The 25,404-nt window shown below is 44.3% G+C and overlaps 1 non-coding gene across 1 annotated transcript; it reads right to left on the bottom strand.

Moving 5' to 3' along the window:
- Positions 1-3,256: 3,256 nt before the first annotated feature.
- Positions 3,257-3,338, bottom strand: trnas-aga (transfer RNA serine (anticodon AGA)). The gene has a single exon. It is a non-coding gene; the product is annotated as a tRNA-Ser (tRNA).
- Between the last annotated feature and the right edge of the window lie 22,066 nt (positions 3,339-25,404).

Genomic DNA, 25,404 nt, shown 5'->3' on the forward strand with positions numbered 1-25,404 from the left:
AATCCTGAGGCTCCCCTGGTGAGTGATGGAGAGAAAGAAGAACTGGACATCCACAGTGAAGATTAGGCATTGAAAAGCACAGGCAAACCAGAGTGGCACCGTCGCACAGTGGTGAGCACTGCTACGTCAGCGCGACAGGGATCCAAGTTCAATTCCAGCATTGGGTGCCAATGTTTTTGACGTTTGCACATGTTCCACGTGTCTCCGAGGTTTTCCTCCGGGTGCTCCGGTTTCCTATCACACTCCAATGATGTGCAGGTTAGGTGGATTTGCGTTGCGAAATTGTTCCTTATGTATAGATTAAATATATTAGACATGGTGAAAGGTGTAGGTCACGCTGAGAGAGTGGCCTGATGGTGCTCGATAATGTGCGCTGTCAGAGCGAGTCGATTCAGACTCAATGGGCCGAATGGACTCCCTTGTACTGTAGGGGTTGTGCGATTCTATGATTTCTATAAATCAATGAACTGGGCATTATTGAAATGACATTCAGATTTAGAGGAAGAACGAATGAAGGTAGGAAAAGACTGGACAAGGAGAGACTGGATGGAATCAAGGTAGGAAGAAATGCGTTGGGTGGGACAGGAGCAGGCAGAAAAATGGGCCCATAGGGACAGTCCTGTTTGTGGATTTTGGGAAGAATGTAGAAGCGGGTGGTTGATCTGAAGAGACCATTGTGTAGGATGCTGTGGAGGGAATATTTCTTGACGCGATGAATACAGTACAAGTCTTGGAAATGTATCCTCATGTTTGGTGGTCGTGTCATGGTCCAGTGGAAGGTCGCAGGATAAACGTGAAAGTTGGCGCTTAGGGTCTGCGAAGTGGAGCGTCTGGACGCCAATAACTTTGGCACAATTCTTGGGAGTAGGTTTGCTCATAAAGGCAGGGTTGGACTTGAGAGAACGGAGTAAAGAAAGATCAGAGGAATAAAGGATGGAGTGGGTGAGAGAGTCAGAGATATTGGAACGATCAATGTTGTTGGGGAGAACAAATCGATCCCGTTAGCTGGGATACATAATATGGCATTTATTTTGTCACAAAACAACGTGAAGAGATCTTACGACTTCAAAGTTGATATCACCGAATATCCTGTCTGTACATCATGAAGTCTGACCCAGTCCGCCAGCTTAAAGTCATCAGCACATCCACAAAGACGCATCAACAAGAAAATCACAGAATGAGCTCCTGACAAATTGCCAGAAATCAGACAGCAATCGGTGAAGAACAAGGGCTCACACATCAAGGCACCTCACTGCTCTAAATGTGTGCAAATGTATTTCAATGTCTCTGGCTAGTTTCATGAATAAAGATATCAGGTTATTATATGGAAATAGATTTCGATGTCTTTGCAAATTAATAAATAATACAGTACTGATTATATTTGCCTGGGTAACATCCAACTAAATCAAACAGTGTTAATGTTCGATGTGAATGTATCTTATAACACAGTATAAATGTTGAGAACTTTACACTGACACGTCGGAGACCAGTTACCTGGATCTCAACTGTGATCATTCCTCTCATTCCCTGCAATGTTTTGTCAATATTCACGTCAGCCAACCTTGTTGCCGCCAGGGCAACAAATCATACCAGCTTACTTTGAAGCACTGCATTCAAAATATCAACACATCGCACCACACGAATTACTAATCCGCTTCACACCTAATTTACGCAAATACTAAGTTTTTTCAGAAGAAATGCGATTCGTCTGGAAATTTCGAAACTGGCAGTTAGCTGCTCGTCACGCTCAACACATTAACCGCTAAACATTGTCGTTGTGATGTGGCAGAAGGGTCGCTAATGTGTTGCTGATTACAGCGAAGCACGTCTGGATCGGAGGAAAATTCCTTCAGCAAGCACGGATGTATACTTCATTGAGGAGGAAACGTATAATGTCCCTGGCAGCGAGCACAATGCTTTCTCCAACTTTTTATCTAATTCCAATACCCACAGGGTGCCGCGTTATGCAGTCTCGCACGAGAGAGTAAGCAAAAGATAAAATACAAATTCGCTCTCCCCAGTGTTAACCGGGATCTGTGACATGGGGCTGCTGTGTGACTGTTACTGATAGAAAGAGTTGGATCACAAGGGCAGTTGGGCTGTGTTTTGTTCAGCCTTTCAAAACTTGATGAATTACTCGAACCATTAAATCGTGTTGAATGACAGCCTTTCGGGAATATATTTCAGTTCACTGAAGGTGCAACTCACAGAATCATTGATCCAAATTTCAAATTGAACAGATTCCGGTTAATTCTGCGCTTGAACACACGCCCCGATTTTGCAGCCCTGGCTGCCAGAATTCCAGATGGAGCAAATATTCCACAAATGGCAAATGCATCCAGTCTGCAAAGTGGCAACATGTTGACAATATTCCGACTGAATTTCGGAACATATTTTACAATTTTAGCAGAAAAAAAAATTCAAATAAAACCGGGGGAGGAACATCAAATGCAGGTTGTGTGTGCCCGAGCCAAATCTCATGAAAGTCATTTAAAAAGAAAATGCCATTCCATCAGGTTGAAGATGCGCGATCAGCCAGCAGTGAAAAATGTCAACTTCTGCATTTCATGATGCGACTCAATAGAAAAAAACAGCTGCTCATCGTGGGCTCGGTTTGTGAAGTCGGCCGGTTAGCTCAGGTGGTTCCAGCGTTGTGCTAATGACGCCAAGGTCGCGCGTTCAATCCAGGCACTGGCCACATGTGATTACACGTGTGGGCGGTGACTGGCGGAGAAAGATTGAGCTTCATATCATTAAATTCACAACTGAGTGCTGACATAATGATCTTCATTTGGAGACGAAATCGTTTATTAAAGCACTGGGATCATGCTCAGGTGGTAACATCTGCAGTTTGACCTCAGTACGGAGCCTCACGGCTGATGCTGGCTGGTTACCAACTTTCAGAAAAGGGGACAGGTGACACTTCATGGGAGGTATACAATGATAAAATAATTCCGTTCTGAGGCGGTGTTGGAGAAGTTCGGGTAGTTCCACGACGAACATAGAAAATTCGAAGATGTCCCAACTGTGTTTTTCCAGCTGATACGGGATTTCGACAGAGTAAAGAGTCAAAATACTCACTCTCCGCACAGGTGAATAGCTGAAGTTGTCAGATGCAAATTTTTTGAGAAAACATCTGGAGATGACGGGCATCAACTTCAGGTAAAGTTGGTGGGACTGTAACCATTCCACATGGAAAAGTGATGGAAAGTGCCGTCCTTTCCAACGAGACGCAGTGAATCTTAAATGAGAAATACGTAATCAGCAGGATTCGAACCTGCGCGGGGAAACCCCAATGGATTTCTCGTCCATCGCCTTAACCACTCGGCCGTGACCACACGGTCACCCGCGTCAAAAATCATAATGATATCCATTCAATAATTCTTAGAGCCGGCCTCGTTGATGTGATGCTGACCTCTTGTGATGGATACAAATGCGATTAATTTATCTGCGTCAGTGTTCTTTCCCCATGTCGGCTCAATTTCATCTGTCGTCTAACGTCCATTTCCTTCGGATACAGCAGATGGGTGTCTTGAAACAAACATTTGCAAGCATTCTATCTATATATATCCATACACTCAGAACTAGATGCAACACAAACTTTACATCCCACAATAGCTCCCTTCAAGGCGCGGTCGGAAAACAAGCTTTTAAATGCGCAAAACTAATGCAGATATATTAGAGGATGTGCGGAATCGGAATCCAATCCGGCTCTCCCACATGGTGGCGACATTTGGCCTTTCTCAATCACCAATGTACAAATTTGAATTGAGCCCTTCGGGAATATCTTTCTGTTCACTGAAGATGCAACTCCCGGAATTATTGATCCCAAATTGAATATGAGCTGGGGCCGGTTAGTTTATACAGCGAGAGCGTGGTGCGAATAACGCTGCCAATGAGGGTTCAATCCTCGTACTGTCCAAACGCAGTTACCTCTGTCTGTGGAGTCCGGGTATGCGTTATGCTCAGTGGCAATGGCTTTTTTCGAACAGGCTATGTCGCTTCGCGTAGTTCTGTCCAGTCGGAACGTATTTTACTATTTTAGCAGCAAAGAAAATTCAAATAAAACCGGGGGGTGCACATCAAATGCACGTTGTGATTGCCCTAGCCAAATCCCATGAAAGTCATTTAAAAAGACAATGACATTCCATCAGGTTGAAGATGCGCGTTCAGTCAGCAGTGAAAAATGTAGACTTCTGCACTTAATGATGCAACTCAATAGCAAAAAGCAGTTGCTCATCTTGGGCTCAGTTTGCAACGTCGGCCGGTTAGCTCAGGTGGCAAGAGCGTGGTGCTAATAACGCCAAGGTAGCGGGTTTAATGCCCGTGTGTATACACACATGTGTATACCCGTGTGAGCGGTTTCGGCCGTCTTTTCGTTGGCACAGGCTGATTTGCTTCGCGTACTTCCATACTGTCCCGGTGAAGCTTTTTTCTCCTTGATAACTTTTAAACTGGGAAAATGTCTTCGAGCCGTTCTCACAAATTGCCCATCTTTTCAAACTTATGTGCCAAAAAACCGGGAGGACGAATTTGGAAGGTTACCAGGCGGGAAAGGAGTTTTCTTTGGAAAGAGTAGACTGGCGGAGAAAGATTGAGCTTCATCTCATTAAATTCACAACGGAGTGCTGACATAATGCTCTTCATTTGGAGACGAAATCGTTTATAAAAGCACTGGGATCATGTTCAGGTGGTAACATCTGCAGTTTGACCTCAGTACGGAGCCTCACGGCTGATGCTGGCTGATCACCACTTTTCAGAAAAGGGGCAGGTGACACTTCATGGGAGGTATACAATGATAAAATAATTCCGTTCTGAGGCGGCGTTGGAGAAGTTCGGGTAGTTCCACGACGAACATAGAAAATTCGAAGATGTGCCAACTGTGATTTTCCAGCTGATACGGGATTTCGACAGAGTAAACAGTCAAAATACTCACTCTCCGCGCAGGTGAATAGCTGAAGTTGTCAGATGCAAATTTGTTGAGAAAACATCTGGAGAGGACGGGCATCAACTTCAGGCAAAGTTGGTGGGATCTGTAACCATTCCACATGGAAAAGTGATGGAAAGTGCCGTCCTTTCCAACGAGACGTAGTGAAACTTAAATGAGAAATACGCAGTCAGCAGGATTCGCACCTGAGTGCTGAAACCCCAATGGATTTCAAGTCCATCGCCTTAACCACTCGGCCATGACTCCACGGTCGCCCGCGTCAAAATTCATCTTGATATCCACTCAATAATTCTTAGAGCCGGCCTCCTTGATGTGATGCTGACCTCTTGTGATGGAGACAAATGCGATTAATTTCTCTGCTCATGTCATGCGTCTGTGTCCTTTCCCCATGTCGGCTCAATTTCATCTGTCGTCTAACGCCCTTTTCATTCGGATACAGCAGATGGGTGGATTGAAACAAACATTTGCAAGCATTCTATATATATCCATACACTCAGAACTAGATGTAACACAAACTTTACATCCCAAAATAGCTCCCTTCAAGGCGCGTTCGGAAAACAAGCTTTGGATTGCGCAAAACTAATGCAGATATCTTCGAGTATGTGCGGATTCCGAATCAAATCCGGCTGGCAATTGGGATTAGTTTAGGGGTTTTAAAAAAGTTTGGCTGAAGGTCGTGTTTCCATGCTGTAAACGTCTATGACTCTATGACTCTATCTGAACATGAACATTACCATAGATATCACTTACTCAGTATAGGAAATTCACAAAACAGATATTACTTTGTAAGCTATCGCAGATTCAATTGATAACATCATGAACTGAGAATATCTTTCAATATATCCCTCGTTGAAATGCAAAGCCCACACAGACTCTCTCTCCATTGCCCTTTATTTGTCAAAATTAAAACCTCTTTACCCCTTTAGAATTTAGGTAATTTCCCAGTTTATATGAGTTGGCTATTTTATGCACTATATTTATTAAATCAAATAAATATCACAAACCATAATCAGATAATCAATCACTTTAATTCAAAAGGCTACAATAAGAAAACCTGAATGAGCCAAATTCTTCTGGTCTCAATTATCACTAGTTTGTGATAAACAATCTTGAAGTCTCGAAGCTGCTAGACTTGGTGCTCACGAGTCATCTGTTCAAAACAAAACAAAAAAGAACATTCGGCTTGGAGCCAAATGAATTAATTTGGTCTTGAAACCTCTATCAAATTTCGAAACAAAACAAAAGTAAAAATCATAATCACCAATGTATATCAGTTCTTAATTGCCAAATTGGGAACAGAAGATGGGGAAATATCTGCCAGTTAAGGAAACCCAAGAAATAAAACACATTCCAATGTGATGATGTCACAATCTCTTCATAATAAAGGCAAGAGGACATGGTTCCCACCAAGCTTTAAATCGTTTCTTATCACAATTTGAACCCAGGATTATTCAAAATTCAAAATGGTTATTTCCAACTCCAATTTCTGAACTTTGATTTTAAAATTTCAATGTAATTTCCAAAAGTTGTTTTCAAAGTAACTTCCCGCATATATATTACGTGCACTTATATCCTATATCTCTTAAGCACAATCGTGGCCATTGATTACAGCTAAGTGGTCAAGGAAATCAAAAAACGTATTTGATTTTAATCCAATTTCCAGTTGATTTTAAACTCTGTATTAAACCCACGGTTGTAAATTCACAATTAGGAGAAGAGCATTAAAACATCAAAGCAAACGACTGCAAAAACATCTAATTAACCACTTCAGTAAACACACACAGACACACATGGAAGCTTCCAACATTCATTCCACAGCATTTTCATTTTCATTCAAATTCAACATTTGAAACTGGGATGAAAATAAAACATTGTATAAAAATAAAGAAAATAGATTAAGAGAGTCGCCTTCATTCGCTTTCTTCCAAACTGTAATCAAACTCAAAACAAAAGTAAATTTGAGAAGCCTTAAACTTAAATTTTAACACTTTTAACACTTTCTCAGACTCTTTGAAGTTAAATCAAAGTGTAAAGCATTGAATGTATTGCCCGCAATAAATACTCCACAAGGACAAACAGGCTTTAACAACTCATGCTCTCAATCTAATGCAACAACAACGTACATTCAACAAGCAACCAGACCACACAAACACACTGAAATACAAAACCTTCTCCAATATCAGCTCAAACTCAGATTTTCTCTAATCATTTTTTTCACCTTGCTGATTAATTTACAATATTTCTCTAGTAAGTTGAGAGAACATAGTTCCTTTCTCTCTCAATTCTGTAACCACACTGTACACTCCCTCTTTCTTTAATAAGGACCCCTTGGGTTCTTAGTAATGTTAGTGAGGGTTTTAGCTCCTTACCCCGCATCACCTCTTTTAATGGGGTTCTTGGGCATAGCATTTTCTAACAACACAAGGCTATCCATTTGTGAGGGCAGTTAAGTCTGCATTCAGAACTACATACAGTGGTGGGACTCTTCAAAGCATTCATTCCTTCCCAATTACAACATCTCCTGGTAATTCCATACCCTCCTTGCAACTAATAGTCAGAGGATTCATCGGACCAGGGGCAAATTCTAAACTTACTGTGGGATTAGGTGCCTCCAGAAAAAAAATGTGGGGATCCCCAATAAACGCCACGTGCAAAACGGGCATTTGTTCTCCAGATACAATCCACAACCCAATCGATAAACACCATCTCCGTCAGACTCAACCGTCCCAAACACAGGCAACATCGCTATCTGCATTGACAACTGAGATTTTAGTTTATTAATCTCCTGCTGGAATTTCCAGTAATCAGAACTTCGATTCACTTCACTAACTTGATATACTTTAAACTGATTCATAGACAATATATTTACCTCATTTTTTTGTATTGATTTTCCCACTTTTCCACGTAACTACTCATTTACTTCTCGTAACTTCTCAACAAACTCATAATTTCTCACTCATTTTAACTTCATTGCCTCGGATTTTTCACTCCGTAAATCTTCTAAAACTAATAATCGCAATAACTTTACGCAATGTCAACAAACATTTTCCTTTATCTCTGTTTAACTCATGGATACAGTAAGAAGTCTCACAACACCAGGTTAAAGTTCAACAGGTTTATTTGGTAGCAAATACCATAAGCTTTCGGAGCACTGCTCCTTCGTCAGATGGAGTGGAAATGTGCTCTCAAACAGTGCAAACAGACACAAAATCAAATTGCAGAATGCTGATTAGAATGCGAATCCGACAGCCAGCCAGGTCTTAAAGGTACAGACAATGTGGGTGGAGGGAACATTAAACACAGGTTAAAGAGATGTGTATTGTCTCCAGACAGAACAGCGAGTGAGATTCTGCAATTCTGGAGATCTCGACTGCCTCCCAAAGATACACAAGGCAAACACACCCGGCTGTCCCATCGTTTCAGGCAATGGATCCCTGTGCGAGAACCTCTCCGGCTATGTCGAGGGCATCTTGAAACCCATTGTACAAAGAACCCCCAGCTTTTGTCGCGACACTACAGACTTCCTACAGAAACTCAGCACACATGGAGCAGTTGAACCAGGAGCACTCCTCGTCACAATGGATGTCTCGGCACTCTACACCAGCATCCCCCACGATGATGGCATTGCTGCAACGGCCTCAGTGCTCAGCGCCAACAACTGCCAGTTTCCAGATGCAATTTTGCAACTCATCCGCTTCATCCTGGACCACAATATCTTCACCTTCAACAACCAGTTCTTCATCCAGACACACGGAACAGCCATGGGGACCAAATTCGCAGCTCAATATGCCAACATCTTCATGCACAGGTTCGAACAAGACTTCTTCACCGCACAAGACCTTCAGCCGATGCTATACACTAGATACATCGATGATATTTTCTTCCTTTGGAGTCATTGTGAGCAATCACTGAAACAACTATATGATGACATCAACAAGTTCCATCCCACCATCAGACTCACCATGGACTACTCTCCGGAATCGGTTGCATTCTTGGACACACGCATCTCCATTAAGGACGGTCACCTCAGCACCTCACTGTACTGCAAGCCCACGGATAACCTCATGATGCTCCACTTCTCCAGCTTCCACCCTAAACACGTTAAAGAAGCCATCCCCTACGGACAAGCCCTCCGAATACACAGGATCTGCTCGGATGAGGAGGATCGCAACAGACACCTCCAGACGCTGAAAGATGCCCTTATAAGAACAGGATATGGCGCTCGACTCATCGATCAACAGTTCCGACGCGCCACAGCGAAAGACCGCACCGACCTCCACAGAAGACAAACACGGGACACGGTGGACAGAGTACCCTTCGTCGTCCAGTACTTCCCCGGAGCGGAGAAGCTACGGCATCTCCTCCAGAGCCTTCAACATGTCATTGATGAAGATGAACATCTCGCCAGGGCCATCCCCACACCCCCACTTCTTGCCTTCAAACAACCACGCAAACTCAAACAGACCATTGTCCGCAGCAAACTACCCAGCCTTCAGGAGAACAGTGACCACGACACCACACAACCCTGCCACAGCAATCTCTGCAAGACGTGCCGGATCATCGACACGGATGCCATCATCTCACGTGAGAACACCATCTACCAGGTACACGGTACCTACTCTTGCAACTCGGCCAACGTTGTCTACCTGATACGCTGCAGGAAAGGATGTCCCGAGGCATGGTACATTGGGGAAACCATGCAGACGCTACGACAACGGATGAATGAACGCCACTCGACAATCACCAGGCAAGACTGTTCTCTTCCTGTGGGGGAGCACTTCAGCAGTCACGGGCATTCAGCCTTGGATCTTCAGGTAAGCGTTCTCCAAGGCGGCCTTCACGACACAAGACAGCGCAGAGTCGCTGAGCAGAAACTGATAGCCAGGTTCTGCACACATGAGGACGGCCTAAACCGGGATGTTGGATTTATGTCACATTATCAGTAACCCCCACAGCTTGCCTCCTGGGCTTGCAGAATCTCACTAGCTGTTCTGTCTGGAGACAATACACATCTCTTTAACCTGTGTTTAATGTTCCCTCCACCCACATTGTCTGTACCTTTAAGACCTGGTTGGCTGTAGGATTCGCATTCTAATCAGTATTCTGCAACTTGATTTTGTGTCTGTTTGCACTGTTTGAGAGCACATTCCCACTCCATCTGACGAAGGAGCAGTGCTCCGAAAGCTTATGGTATTTGCAACCAAATAAACCTGTTGGACTTTAACCTGGTGTTGTGAGACTTCTTACTCTGTTCACCCCAGTCCAACGCCGGCATCTCCACATCATAACTCATGGATCCCAGACCCCCAAAAAATTGTTAAGGTAGCATTCTAACCATTTCTCGAGGCTTAATCCGAGGAGAACAAGAAGTGACTGAAGGGGTATAGCGCCTGGTAACTTACCAATCAGTCCCTCTTAGTCAGTTGGCACCGAGAGCGCGATGAACGCCCCCTCTCTACTCCAGAGTTATCTCATTGTCAACGATAGAGTTCACCCTTCCCCTTGACTAATCTTACTTCAAAATTAGACTTCTAGATTAACTAAGGAAGGAAGACAGGCGCATAGCCCAGGAACAATGCTCAAGGTAAAAAAAAATAATTCCGACGCCCCCTATGCCTGGCGTATCAGGAACATGAATCAATCCATTCCCCAAATGTTACTGAAATATACCTCTTTAGTCCCACTCACGGCCGGCTATAGGGTTACCACCTCCTCTGTTTAAACTAGTTCTGCCGTTGTTTCATCACACCAAATGAAATGCCTGGATCACGTTTAACCACGTAACAAATAAAACGTTCCATCTCGAGGTAGCTGTAGCTACCTCTTATCGAGGACCATCTGAGGTGCCATTCTGTTATACAGTTTTCATTTAAACACCTTCCAAGTATTCCAGTTTAATGAGACAAACAAGGACAGTAATTCATTTATTCCTTTTTACTTAACACTTCCAGTACCAACTCAAACATAAACAGTTGCAACTCATTAACTTTTTACTGAACTTTAACTCTAACTGAGCATTAAATTTCAACTAAACTTTAAATCTTAAACTGCACTTTAATTTTATCTGAGCATCAATTTAAACTATTTAACTGAAAAGAGATACGACTGAGTTAGGAAAACCTTGGCAAAGAAATATCCTCGCTGGAGGATCAATTTTCTTCTTTCAATCGAGAATCATAGAATCCCCACAATGCAGAAGGGGGCCACTCAGCCCGTCGAGCCCGCACCGACAACAATCCCACCCAAGCCCGTTCCCGCAACTCTACGTATTTACCTTGCTAAGCGCCTGACATCACTGAACATAAGGGTCAATTTAGCTTGGCTCGTCAACCTAAACTGCACATGCTTGGACTGTGGGAGAAAACCGGAGCAGCCCCACTCAGACACGGGAAGACGTGCAAACTTCACACAGACAGTGACCCAAGCCAGGAATCGAACCCAAACCCCTGGCTCTGTGCGCAGCAGTGCTAATGACTGTGCCACTGTGCCGGTCTGAAGCATTCTTCAGGGTACAAGGTTTATTGCGATTTTTGGTCTGTTCCGAACTTACATGTCTTTTATCCACAATTCTCCCCTTCTTTCCGGCAGAAAACGTCATAGCATAAGAACTGACTGTAAGAGTTTCTACAGGTAAGTAAAGAGAAAATGATTGGCAAAAACGAACGTTATAGTCAGAAACGGGAGTATTCATAACCGGGAAAAGCGAAATGCCGAGGAACTAAATTCGTAATTTGTTTCCGTCTTCACGAAGGAAGACAAAAATAATGTACCAGACGTTCTGAGGGAAACAAGTCTAAGTGAGGAGCACAACAGAATCTGTATTACTAGCGAGATGTTTTGGGGGATATTAATGGAATTGAAGGCGAATTAATCTCCAGGACTTGTTAATCTTCATCCCACAGTATTGAAGGAAGTGGGCCGAGAAATAATAGATCCACTGGTGGTTATTTCCCAAAGGTGTTTGTACTCTGGACTGGATCCTACAGATTGGAGGGCAGCTAATGCAAGCCCACAATTCAAAAAGTGAGGTAGAGATAAAACAAGGAACTATAGACCAGTGGTTTTAACGTCAGTACTCAGAAGGTTGCTCAAGTTGTTCGAGGATTTCATACCTCAGAAATTGGAAGCCAGTGGTGCAATCAGACACGATCATCATAGATTAACAAAGGGGTAACCATGTTTCACGTTCTCTGTTGGAATTACTTGAGGATGCAACTCGTAGGTTTGACCAAGGAGAACCGATGAATTTGGTTTGATAGACTTTCCGAAATCTTGTGAGAAAGTCACACATAGCAGAATACTATGCAAATTGAAAGCAGACTGATTGTGGTTATTGGCTTAAGATGGGTAGAAGGTTGGTTAGCAGACAGGAAGTAAAGAGCTGGCATAAATCCGTCTGTTTTGAAAGTGGCAGGCAGAGACAGTACGAAATCGCAGGAATTTGTTCAAGCATCCTAATTATTCACATTAATCTTTTGGAAGAGAGAAACAAATATATTATCTCCAACTTTGAAGCTATTGCAAAGTTGGTGTGAGTGTGAGCTGTGGCGAAGATGCAGAGATACGTCAGCGAGACTTAGGCAGGCTGAATCATTAGGCAGATGCAATATAATGTGGATAAATGTACGGTTATCCACTTTGGTAGCAATATTAGGTAGACAGATTATAATTTGAATGGATGTAAATTGAGACAAGAGGAAACTCGGCGAGAGCTTCGTGTCCCCTTCCGTCAGTCACTGAAAGTAAGCGTGCAGGCGCAGCAGGCAGTAAAGAATTTAATTTATCATTGTCACATGTATTAGTATACAGTGAAAAGCATTGTTTCTTGTGCGCTATACAAACAAAGCACATCGTTCATGGAGAAGGAAACAAGATAATGTAGAATGTAATGTTACAGTCGCAGCTAGGGTGCAGGGAAAGATCAACTTAATGCAAGGTCAGTCCATTCAAAAGTCTGATGGCAGCAGGGAAGAAGCTGTTCACGATTCGGTTGGTACGTGACCTCAGACTTTTGTATCTTTTCCCTGACGGAAGAAGGTGGAAGAGAGAATGTTCGGGCAGCGTGGGGTCCTTAATTATGCTGGCTGCTTTGCTGAGCCAGCGGGAAGTGTTGACAGAGTTAATGGATGGGAGGTTGGTTTGCGTGATGGATTGGGCTACATTCACGACCTTTCGAAGTTTCTTGCAGTCTTGGGCAGAGCAGGAGCCATACCAAGCTGTGATACAGCCAGAAAGTAAAAGTTTATGACAGTCGTCGCTGACATGCCAAAATTCCTTCGTCTTCTGAGAAAGTAGAGGGGTTGGTGGGCTTTCCTAACTATAGTGAAAATGTCGTCATGGGGCGGTGGGGGTCGGGGGGGGGGGGGGGCGGGTGGTGGCAGGATAGGTTGTTGCTGATCTGACCACCGAAAAACTTGAAGCTCTCGACCCTCTCTACGTCATCATCATTAACGTAGACAGGGGCATATTCTCCTCTGCGTTCCTGACAACAATGACGATCTCCTTCGCTTTTTTGACATTGAGGGAGAGATTATTGTCGACGCACCAGTTCGCCAGTTTCTCTATCTAATTCCTGTACTGTGCTTTGTCATTGTTTGCGATCTGATCCACTGCGGTAGTGTCGTCAGCAAACTTGAAAATCGAGTTGGTGTGGAATTTGGCCACACAGTCATCGGTGTCTGTTCGCTGGACTCACACCGAACGAAAAGAATGGCGGTTGTGGTGTTTAGAGATCAATCAACTCCTTTCCAGTACATCAGTTCAAGAGTTAATTACGAGAGTGACACGACCCAATAATCTTCATTGATCACCTTCCTTCCATCATAATGTCAGAAATGGTGACATATCTTGATCACGAATCAATGTTGAACACATTTCTCGACCTCTTCGATGTGAAACCAGCCCAGTTTTCACGCAACCTAATGTCATCAGTCTCCAGATTTGGGTTGTCAATGAGCTATTAACATTGGCAGCACATAATGGCGAGGAAATGCTCATCTCGAATGAGCTAGAGACTGATCATAGCCCGTGATAACAAAAAGAACAAAGAACAAAGAACAAAGAACAATACAGCACAGGAACAGGCCCTTCGGCCCTCCAAGCCCGTGCGGCTCCCTGGTCTAAACTAGACCATTCTTTTGTATCCCTCCATTCCCACTCCGTTCATATGGCTGTCTAGATAAGTCTTAAACGTTCCCAGTGTGTCCGCCTCCACCACCTTGCCCGGCAGCGCATTCCAGGCCCCCACCACCCTCTGTGTAAAAGATGTCCTTCTGATATCTAAACCTCCCCCCCTTCACCTTGAACCTATGACCCCTCGTGAACGTCACCACCGACCTGGGGAAAAGCTTCCCACCGTTCACCCTATCTATGCCTTTCATAATTTTATACATCTCTATTAAGTCTCCCCTCATCCTCCGTCTTTCCAGGGAGAACAACCCCAGTTTACCCAATCTCTCCTCATAACTAAGCCCCTCCCTACCAGGCAACATCCTGGTAAACCTCCTCTGTGCTCTCTCCAAAGCCTCCACGTCCTTCTGGTAGTGTGGCGACCAGAACTGGACGCAGTATTCCAAATGCGGCCGAACCAACGTTCGATACATCTGCAACATCAGACCCCAACTTTTATACTCTATACCCCGTCCTATAAAGACAAGCATGCCATATGCCTTCTTCACCACCTTCTCCACCTGTGACGTCACCTGCAAGGATCTGTGAACTTGCACACCCAGGTCCCTCTGCGTATCTACACCCTTTATGGTTCTGCCATTTATCGTATAGCTCCTCCCTACATTATTTCTACCAAAATGCATCACTTCACATTTATCAGGATTGAACTCCATCTGCCATTTCTTTGCCCAAATTTCCAGCCTATCTCTATCCTTCTGTAGCTTCTGACAATGCCCCTCACTATCTGCAAGTCCTGCCAATTTTGTGTCGTCCGCAAACTTACTGATCACCCCAGTTACACCTTCTTCCAGATCGTTTATATGAATCACAAACAGCAGAGGTCCCAATACAGAGCCCTGCAGAACACCACTAGTCACAGGCCTCCAGCCGGAAAAAGACCCTTCCACTACCACCCTCTGTCTTCTGTGACCAAGCCAGTTCTCCACCCATCTAGCCACCTCCCCCTTTATCCCATGAGATCCAACCTTTTTCACCAGCCTACCATGAGGGACTTTGTCAAACGCTTTACTAAAGTCCACATAGACGACATCCACGGCCCTTCCCTCGTCAACCATTCTGGTCACTTCATCAAAAAACTCCACCAGGTTAGTGAGGCATGACCTCCCTCTCACAAAACCATGCTGACTATCGTTAATGAGTTGATTCCTTTCTAAATGCGCATACATCCTATCTCAAAGAATCGTCTCCAACAACTTCCCCACCACGGACGTCAAGCTCACCGGCCTATAATTACCTGGGTTATCCTTCCGACCCTTCTTAAATCACGGGACCACATTAGCTATCCTCCAATCCTCTGGGACCTCACCTGCGTCCAGTGACGAGACAAAGATTTGCGTCAGAGGCCCAGCGATTTCATCTCTCGTCTCCCTGAGCAGCCTTAGATAGATTCCATCAGGCCCTGGGGATTTGTCAGTCTTTATATTCTCTAACAAACCTAACACTTCCTCCCTTGTAATGGAGATTTTCTCCAACGGTTCAACACTCCCCTCCGAGACACTCCCAGTCAACACATCCCCCTCCTTTGTGAATACCGACGCAAAGTATTCATGATACTCCATGAAATTACCATCGCTAAAGCACCAAATTTGAACATGTTATGGATCACCACTGGCGAGAATATGAACTGGGCCAGCCTTTTATGTACAATGCAACAAAGCACATGTCAGAGTCTGGGAATACACTGGCGTGTACCTGACATTCGAACTCCACAAAACTGTCCAGCTTCGAAAAGGCACTAGTCAGTATTGTGATGTAACACTCTCCATTCACTTGGATGAGTGAAGACCCAAAACACTAAATACACCATGCAAGATAAAGCAGGCCATTTTACCGGCATCTCATGCACACGTTTTCATGAGCCCCGCTATCGACGCATAATGGCAGCTGTGTGAAGCACGTGCAAGATTCTCTGCATGATCAGCCCGAGACTTCATAGGAGGATGTGGGAGGGGGGGAGGGGGGGGCGGGGAGGGGATGGCGTTGGTGTCGCATTTATGTTTTCCACACTGTTTCAAAGGTGCAGAAATCCATCCAGCCACTTGAGACTTTTGCACAGGAATGGATGTAGGTCATTCAGCCCCCGGATCCTTTTACGCAAGAATAGAATGAGGCCATTCAGCCATTCAGGTCACTTTGTAAGAAGCAAAAGATGAGCATAAGCTCCTTCCGTCCACCAAGAATGCACGAGGGATGTCGTTCACTCGCACCAGTCTATTGAAGATTATGAGGAAAAGACTTTTCTACATATTCAGGCTGATAATGTTCTAGGTTATTTATTAGTGTCGCAAGTTGAATATATTAATACCGGCACATGTTCGGGTACACTGAAGGGCAATTTGTCATGGCCAATGCACGTAACCAACACATCTTTTGGACTGTAGTAGGAGACCGGAGCACCTGGAGGAAACTCACGCTGACGTGGTGGAGAACGTGCAGACTCTGCATTTATTTATCAGACTCTGCACAGACAGTGATCCAAACCGGAATTCGAACCTGGGTCCCTGGTGCTGTAAGGATAACCAGTTCTAACCAGTGTGTTCACCATACAGCCCTGTCTTGATGAAATAAGAACAATCGATCATTCGGCCCTGAAGCATGTTACACAATAACAGAAAGAGAGTATTTATCCATTCTATCTTGTTGCTGTTAATGAGTGGAGGCCATTCATTCAAATTGATCCGGTAATATAGCAAAATGGCCAGTCAGCCAATTGGGGATCAGGCCTAGACTTTGGGTCCCGCAATACTGTTATGATGGAACACGTGAAAGCTCATTTATTTATCAGATAATGTGTTGGTTAGTCTGGAAAACACTTCATCCTGTCCCAGAAGAGGAGAGCATTCACTTGGTGAAAGTATGTTGTGTCAATGCATAGCAGGCTGTTCGTGAAGCCAGCATGTCACATTTACACAATAGGTTGCCATTATACCACAAGAGATTGTTGATTGGAAATAGAAGACGCGATTCAGCCCTTCGCATCTGGTGCAGGGGAACGTGAGCAGACATTTCAAGTCTCATGTCTGTTTCTTAGAAAAAACAACAAAGAACATTACAGCACAGGAACAGGCCCGTCGGCCCTCAAAGCTTGCAGCGACCATGCTGCCCGTCTGAAATAACCCCCCACAGCCCAAACCTTCCGGCGGCCATACCCCTCTATTCACATCCTGTTCATGCACGAGCAATTGATGGGAATTTGGAGATTACATTAATTGTACAGGAGGAGGAGAGACCAATCTGTCGTTCAAAACACTGACACAAGAACAATCGGAATTCAGCAACTAGATAATCAGCAAATACGGTATTACACAGGATGTTGTCTTTCACTCAATTGAAGATGAGGAACTGGAACAACAGGAAGCTATGCCATGTGAGCAGCCTGACAAAGAGGAAGATCAGCAGTAGAAACAGTCTCACATTGCTGTTGATGGTCAATAAGGACAAGGACCTCCTACAGACGAGAACGGAACCAGGAAACTCCTCGCACCCTTGTGCTGGTCCAGGAATCAGCAGGAAAAATACATTACTGAACACTTTTATGTGAATCAGAAGGAGGACGTTAAACCTCTTGACCACGTTGGATTGAACTGGAAGACAGTACTAAACTCTTTGCCCCTTTTCCAGTGAAACATTAAGGCAGCATTTGGCTCCACTGGATACTGTAACACACGTGGACGATTTTCCCATTCTGTTAATCAGCCTGGTGCATAGGATTAAGAGGGGCCTCATTCAGCTCCACGTGAATTTGCATATGAGCTAGATGAGGCCAATCAGCGATCTAGCATATCAGAGAATAACATACTGAGGGAATCCGACGACGTCGGAGGATACATAGAAACGTACAAAGAAAATGTAAGCTGGGGTAGGCCATTCGGCACTTCGAGGCTGCTCCGCCATTCATAATGATCATGGTTGATAATGAAATTCAATACGCTGATCCCGTCTTCCTTTATGTCCTCTGATGCCTTTAGTTTCAAGAGCTATATGTTAATCATTCTTGAATTCACACAACTTTTTGGCCTCACCTTTACTCTGTGCTAGTTAATTCGCAGATTCGCCACTCTCTGGGTGATGAGATTTCTGCGCACCTAAGGCCTAAATGGTTTAGCTCTTATCCTCAAACCAAGACCCATAGTTCCGGACTCTGTCACCAACGAGAACGTTCTTTCTGAATCTACCCTGCCGAATCCTGTTAGAATTTTATAAGTTTCCATGAGATCCCCCTCACTCTTCTAAATTCCAATGCACACAATCATAGAATCCCTAAAGTACAGAAGGAACACTTTCGGCCCATCGAGCCTGCACCGACAGCAATCCCACCCTGTCCCCGTAACCCCACATATTTACCCTGCTAATCCCCCCGAAAATGGGGTCAACTAAGCATGGTCAATGCACCGAATCCGAATATTTTAGGACTGTGGACAGAAACCGACGTAGACAAGGGGAGAATGTGCAAAATCCACACAGATAGTGACCCGAGCCAGCAATCGAACTCTGCTCCCTGGCATGGTAAGGCAGGAGTGCTAACTGCTGTCCCACCATGCGGCCCCAATCGTAACCACTTTAGTCTCTCCTCATGTCACAGTTTCACAATCCCAGGAAATAGCCTGTTGAACCTTCATTGCACTCCCTCAATAGCAAGGACATCCTTCCTCAGCTAAGTGCAACAGAACTGCACAGTTTGGACTTAGCACGGCCCGATGCAATTGCAGTTAACCATCCCCATTACTGTACTCAAATCCTCTTGCTATGCAGGCCAACATACCATTTGCCTTCTTTACTGCCTGCTGTACCTGGGTGCTTCCTTTCAATGAGTGGTGCACGAGGAATCAAGTTTCACTGAATCATGCTGAAGCATTTCTTCATCCTCCTCACAGCTCACCTTCCACCCAACGTTCTGTCATCTCGAAATTTCGAGAGAATACATTGAGTTTTCTTGCCTAATTCATTAATGTATAATGCGAACAGTTAGGCTTCTCAGCCATAACCGTACAGTACACCATCCCTCCTTACATCAAACCTCACAAAGGGCCATTTACTCTTAAACTTTGTTCCTTGTCTGCTCATCAGCTTTAGAGCCATCTAATCATAATAGCCACAACCCCATGAGTTTTAACTTGACATAATGGTCTGCTGTGTGAGGCCTTCTCGAAAGTCTTCTGAAAGTCAAAATGAACACCATCCATCGCTTCTCCCTGGTCAAGTCTGCAAGATACTTCCTGAAGGAATTTCACTAGATTTGTCAAGCATGCCTTCCTTACCATAAATCTATGCTCACTTTGCCTAATTAAACCATTGCTTTCCAAATGTTGTGCTATGATATCCTTGATAATGGACAGTGGCAACTTTCCTATGCCCGACGTTCGGCTCACTGGTCTATACTTCCCTTTTTTCTACCCCATCCTTTCCTTTTGAATAGCGGGCTTGCACTACCTATACTCCAATCTGCAGGGGCATTTCCAGAGTCCAAAGAATTTTGGAAAATATCCACCAATTAATTTACTACCGCTCGGGCGACGTCCTTAAGTACTCTAGAACGAGGATTATGAGGCCCTCGAGCTTTATCGTCCTTCAATTCCATTTACCCCTGCAAAACTATTTATCTACTAATAGTGATTTGCCTCAACTCCTTAATAAAACATATGTTTCTCAGAACTTCGAGAACCTTATTCATTTTTTTCCTGTTTGAAGACAGAACCAAATACGAATTTAGTTCCTCAGCTATTTCCTTAATCCCTGTTATAAAGAGGAAGATATGCTATCACATTATCCTCGGAAAATTGAAATAATTTGGTTCTTCCAACCTGTGTGAGTGGAGCAGGAGGAACCCAATTGAGCTTTTCACCCTGGAGACGTTCACACAGCAATGTGTGTGTGTGTGTGTGTGTGTGTTGTGTGGTGCTGTGGGGGGCATATCCCAGTCTTCCTTCTGCCTGTCACACATGAATATTCCAGTTCATTCAGCCAATAATTCAGGCTGCGCAGGAAGGCTCAGCTCGCTGTTGAACTTCTGGCAGCATACCACTTAGGAATATTCAATATTCAGATACTCAAGCTTCAAATATTGGAACTGCATGAGCCCCTGTCAGCCAGATAATACAATTGGAAAGAATATCTTGAGCAAGTTAATTCCTTCTATTCTTCAGGGCGGATCAGCAGCATGAACTCAGTTTTGCTTCAGATAGTTACATGAAACATGGGAGTTTACTCTGATCAAAAGGGATATTGCAAAAGAACAGAAGGTGATGCTTCAGGAGACCGAGTTTATCATAATCAGCAAATGTCATGTCTCAGGGCTTTGCACTTTTTCCACATATTCACAGAATCAAGGAATCAGAAGCTGTAATATCAGGAGCTAACCTGGGCCACCATGTCCCTCGAAACTGTTGATGGAAGTTAGAATAGTCCATTTACACTTCGATGTCTTTTATGTGAATCTGACGAGGCCAGTCAGCGATTGGGCATGTTGACGTGCACAGCAGAGGTCAGGTCAATACTTCGAGCCTTCTGATGGGGACACACTTTCGACAGTCAATCACTTGATGCTGTCTATGGGAAGAAGACTCAGATCATCAGCCATTCGACAGCATTAGGGACAACAAACGTCCTGTCCTTCCTGAATCCAAGCAGCATCTCAGAGCTACATGGTACAAAACATTTTTTTCCAGCATGGTATGATTTGATGTTAACATTGCAAGTGACAGGCAGTGTGGCTTGCCACATTCAGATTACAAAAATGCAATGAGGTAATGTCATGTCGAACAAGCCGTGAATGAACATGGAACCGGTTTAGATGTGAACTCGGAGAACCATTACAATAAATTGCTTGAGTGGGAAGGTCAGAGGGCAGTGTAGATTGATTGGATCACATCAATCACCCAAGGTCGTTGGCTGTTAGGAGAGGTAGAAAGAACTAGGATTGTTTTCACTCGAAAGGCTAAGGCAGAGGGGAGACCTGAATGCGCTCTACAGAATTATGAGGGGCATAGATAGGGTGGAAAGTCAGAGACTGTTTCCTAGTGTGGAATTGCCAATTACAAAGTGCACAGGTTCAAGCTGAGAGGGGAAAGTTTAAGGGAGATATGAGGGAGATGTTCTTCATGCAGAGTGGTGGTTGCTTGGAAAGCGTTGCCAGAGGACGTGGGTGAAGCAGACAGGAAAGCAACAATGTTGGCTCTATTATCTCTCCCGCTGAGATTTTCCAGCATTTTATGTTTTTGTTTCAGGTTCCAGGATCCATAGTATTGTGCTTTCATCTGTACTTCTCTTTGTTCCTTTGTTTGAATGAGAATATTCATATCAAGGCAGTTCTGGGGTGGCTGCCGACAGAGGTCAGCGAGCACAATAATGATGGTTCAATTGAATTTGCTATGAATGCAGATATGGAGAGAAGATTTATGGATGAGCTTGCAGCAGCTTTGTAACCTGGAGTTTGGTTCGCATGTTAATTGATGCTGTATGTGGTTGCTATAATGGCTTCATCCTCAATGCTTTTCTCAAGATGGAATGACATCAGAGGTCACAAAAATATGCAGTTAGGTGACCGTGGGCGGCATGGTGGCACAGTGGTTTGCACTGCTGCCTCACAGCGACAGGGACCGGGTTGAATTCCAGACTCGGGTCACTGTCTCACTCGACTTTGCACATTATTCCCGTGTCTGCGTGGGTTTCCTCTGGGTGCTCCGGTTACCTCCCAAACTCCAAAGAAGTGCGTTTAGGTTGACTGGCCAAGTTAAATAAACCCTAGTGTCAGGTGGATTAATAGGGTAAATATGAAGGTTGAGTACAATTCTGCGGCTGATAGTGGCACACAACGCCTCCCGGATGCCCAGTCATAAGATCCGAAATCTATCCCAGTTAGCACGTTGATAGTGAGGCACAATAGAGGAAATGCTCAGTATGAATATGTTGTCTCCATAAAGACAGTGTGGTGGCCACTGTGTGCAAATGTATCGGTGGCAGGCAGATTGGTCAGGATGATGTGAAGGTCTTTTCTCTTCATTTGTTCCGTCACCACATGCCTCAGATACAGTCTAACATGACCCATGTAGTCTCATGTGACCAGATCAAATATGCACAAGGAAACGTCCTGCTGATTACCACATAACACGAATTTTCACGTGAAGTTTAAGTACTCCTTCATGATATCACAACCTGCAGGAAGCAGTGAAGGTGGAAAGGGCGTCATGTTTACTCGTGGTAAGAAAATTCAATGTCCATCACCAAGGGTAACAGCACAGTCCGGAGCGAGAAGGGGGTGCGATGGGAGTCATCAGTGACGTTACTAGACTGTATCAGATCTAGGATCGAAAGACCGGACATCCATGTGGCGTTGTGTGCCATCATTCGCCACAGAATTATACTCAAAAACAATCTGCAACCCCAAAGTCCGCATATCGCCCAATACCATGACCACCAAATCAAGGTCAACAGTTAGCTGATGAAGTGCGTAGGCGGACATGCCAAGAGCAACACCAGGAATTCCGAAAAATGTGGTGTCAACCTCGTGTAGCCACAGAACAGCACTGCGTCCATGCTAAAGGGCATAAGCAGAAACTCAGAGACATGTCTAAACAAATCCATGACAATCAGATCAGTTGTAAGCTCTGCAGTCCTGCCACATCCATCCGTGTGTCGTGATGGAAAATTACGCAATTCACTGAAGGACAATTCACTATCAGCATGGACTAACCATTTCAATATTGTGGCTACAAGAGAAGGAAAAAGGCGAGAAACTGGCCTGTGGCGATTAAGTCACCTCCTCACCCAGAAAGTCGAGACAGGCAGTCCAACCTCTAATGTAACAAGTCAGGACCATATGGAATATTTTCCACTTGGCAGTTTGAAACAGCTCCAAGAACACCAAAGGAGATCTGCACAATGCAGACAAAGCAACCACTTTGAGTGCTATCACTTCCACAAACACTGAATCCATCCAGCACTGAAACACTGTTGCAGCAGTGTTTTATCCATCTACAAATACGCTGCAGGAAATCATCAATGTTCCTTCAGCTGCACTTAGAGTCATAGAGGTTAAAAGGATGGAAACAGGCCCTTCGGCACAACTTGCCCATGTGACCTTTTTTTATTTTAACCACGAAGCTAGTCCCAATTACCGGCATTCGGCCATCTTACCATGTAACTGCCTAAATGCTTTTAAAAAGACAAAATTGTACCCGCCTCTACTATTACCTCTGACAGCTTGTTCCAGACACTCACCACTTCCCTAAGTCAGAGCCATTGCCTTCTAGTACCAGGGTAGGCGTTTCTGGGAATGAGACAAGGAATTCCACCCAAATCACTCATAATCCCGACATGGATTTTTATCACTGTTCATTTCACCACAGGGACTGCAACAGTTAAAGAAGGCAGATCACTACAACCTTCTCAAGGGCAATTGGAATGGACAATAAATTATGTTCAGAACACCGACGTCCACAGCACATCACGGAATTAAATCAAGAGATAGGGGATGCAATCTGCTCAGATGCAAATCCCTTTTGGAAGTCATCAGCTTTTCGATTCAGTCTCAGATACAAGAATATATTTTATTTAAGATAAGAAACATGTCTTGTGAAGCATAATGAAGACAAATGACTCCACGTTCCACATAACACCGTGAACAACATAACGAATTGAGTATTGCATATATAATAGCAATAATAGAGTTCTAAGAAATCCGAGACAAAATCAAAAGATGAAAGTGGAATAATGAAAAACTGAACTCAAATAGTGTGCAGTGGTTTGTAGCGTTGATAACTGCATAGAGAGATTCAAGAGACACAACGACAACGACATACTTTTGTTGTGGGCAAAGTATTGGAAAGGAATATAAGAGATAGGATTTATAATCATCTAGAAAGGAATAATTTGATTCGGGATAGTCACCACGATTTTGTGAAGGGTAGGTCGTGCCTCACAAACCTTATTGGGTTCTTTGGGAAGGTGACCAAAGAGGTGGATGAGGGTAAAGCTGTTGATTTGATGTATATGGATTTCAGCAAAGCGTTTGATAAGGTTCCCCATGGTAAGCTTTTGCAGAAAATACGGACACATGGGATTGTGGGTGATTTAGTGGTTTGGATCAGGAACTGGCTAGCTGTAAGAAAACAGAGGGTGGTGGTTGATGGGAAATATTCATCCAGGAGTTCAGTTACTAGTGGTGTACCGCAAGGATCTGTTTTGGGGCCACTGCTGTTTGTCATTTTTATTAATGACCTGGATGAGGGCGTGGAAGGATGGATTAGTAAATTTGCGGATGACACTAAAGTCGGTGGAGTTGTAGACAGTGCGGAGGGAAGTGGCAGGTTACAGAGGGACATAGATAAGCTGCAGAGCTGGGCTGAGAGGTGGCAAATGGAGTTTAATTCGGAAAAGTGTGAGGTGATTCACTTTGGAAGGGTAACAGGAATACAGAGTACTGGGCTAATGGTAAGATACTTGGTAGTGTGGATGAACAGAGGGATCTGGGTGTCCATGTGCATGGATCCCTGAAAGTGGGCACCCAGGTTGATAGGGTTGTTAAGAAGGCGTACAGTGTGTTAGCTTTTATTGGTAGAGGGATTGATTTTCGGAGCCAGGAGGTCATGCTGCAACTGTACAAAACTCTGGTGCTGCCGCATTTGGAGTATTGCGTACAGTTCTGGTCGCCATATTATAGGAAAGATGTGGAAGTGTTGGAAAGGGTGCAGAAAAAATAGGGTTGTTGTAGTGGGGGACTTTAATTTCCCTGGCACAGACTGGAAAGTGCTTAGAGCTGGGGGTCCGGACGGGGAGGAATTTGTAAAATGCGTACTGGAAGGTTCTTTGCAACAGTATGTAGATAGCCCAACTAGAGAGGGGGCTATACTGGACCTAGTTCTGGGAAGTGAGCCCGGTCAGGTCGTCAAAGTTTCGGTAGGGGAACATGTGGCAAATAGTGACCACAACTCTGTTAACTTTAGGATAGTAATGGACAAGGATGAGTGCTGTCCTACGGGCAGGGTGCTAAATTGGGGGAAGGCTGACTATAGCCGGATTAGACAGGAATTGGTGGATGTTGATTGGGAGAGGATGTTCGAGGGTAAGTCCGCGTCTGGCATGTGGGAGTCTTTTAAGGAACTATTGATAAGGCTGCAGGATAGGCATGTGCCTGTAAAAAGGAAAGATAGGAAAGGTAGGATTCGAGAGCCGTGGATAACCAGGGAAATTGAGGATCTGATTAAAATGAAAAGGGAGGCGTACGTTAAGTCCAGGCAACTGAAAACAGATCGAGCCCTGGAGGAATACAG

The sequence above is a fragment of the Mustelus asterias genome, chromosome X (genome assembly GCF_964213995.1).
Source record: "Mustelus asterias chromosome X, sMusAst1.hap1.1, whole genome shotgun sequence".
Classification (NCBI taxonomy): Eukaryota; Metazoa; Chordata; class Chondrichthyes; order Carcharhiniformes; family Triakidae; genus Mustelus; species Mustelus asterias.